The sequence below is a fragment of the Triticum aestivum genome, unplaced genomic scaffold (genome assembly GCF_018294505.1).
Source record: "Triticum aestivum cultivar Chinese Spring unplaced genomic scaffold, IWGSC CS RefSeq v2.1 scaffold155289, whole genome shotgun sequence".
NCBI classification, from domain to species: domain Eukaryota; kingdom Viridiplantae; phylum Streptophyta; class Magnoliopsida; order Poales; family Poaceae; genus Triticum; species Triticum aestivum.
This window is the reverse complement of record NW_025228287.1, coordinates 55,794-56,176: the sequence shown is the minus strand read 5'-3', so window position 1 is coordinate 56,176 and position 383 is coordinate 55,794.

Here is a 383-nt window from a genome sequence, read left to right as displayed (position 1 = left end):
TAGTTTGTACACGAAGTGTGTCCAGTTTTTGTCGTGACCCTATCTACTCTTTTGCACATGCTATGCGGGTGAAATGATGATACCATGCAAAATTTCAACATTTTCAGAATTCATTTTGTAGTGATTTTCTATTTCATGGTCATTTAGCTCTTTAAACAATTAGGTAAATGACTGAAACACAACAAATGATGCCGAAACATGTTGGAAATTGATGACGTCACTTTGAATGCTGCATATTGAACACAAAAGAAGTCCGGAGTTCAAATAAGTTTAAAAAACCTTGAAGTGCCCGTGTAACAGATGAGTTCTCGTCCGAAACCCTGATACTCCGAAAGAGATTGTTCATTTTGTACACAAAGTGCGTCTAGTTTTTGCCGTGACCC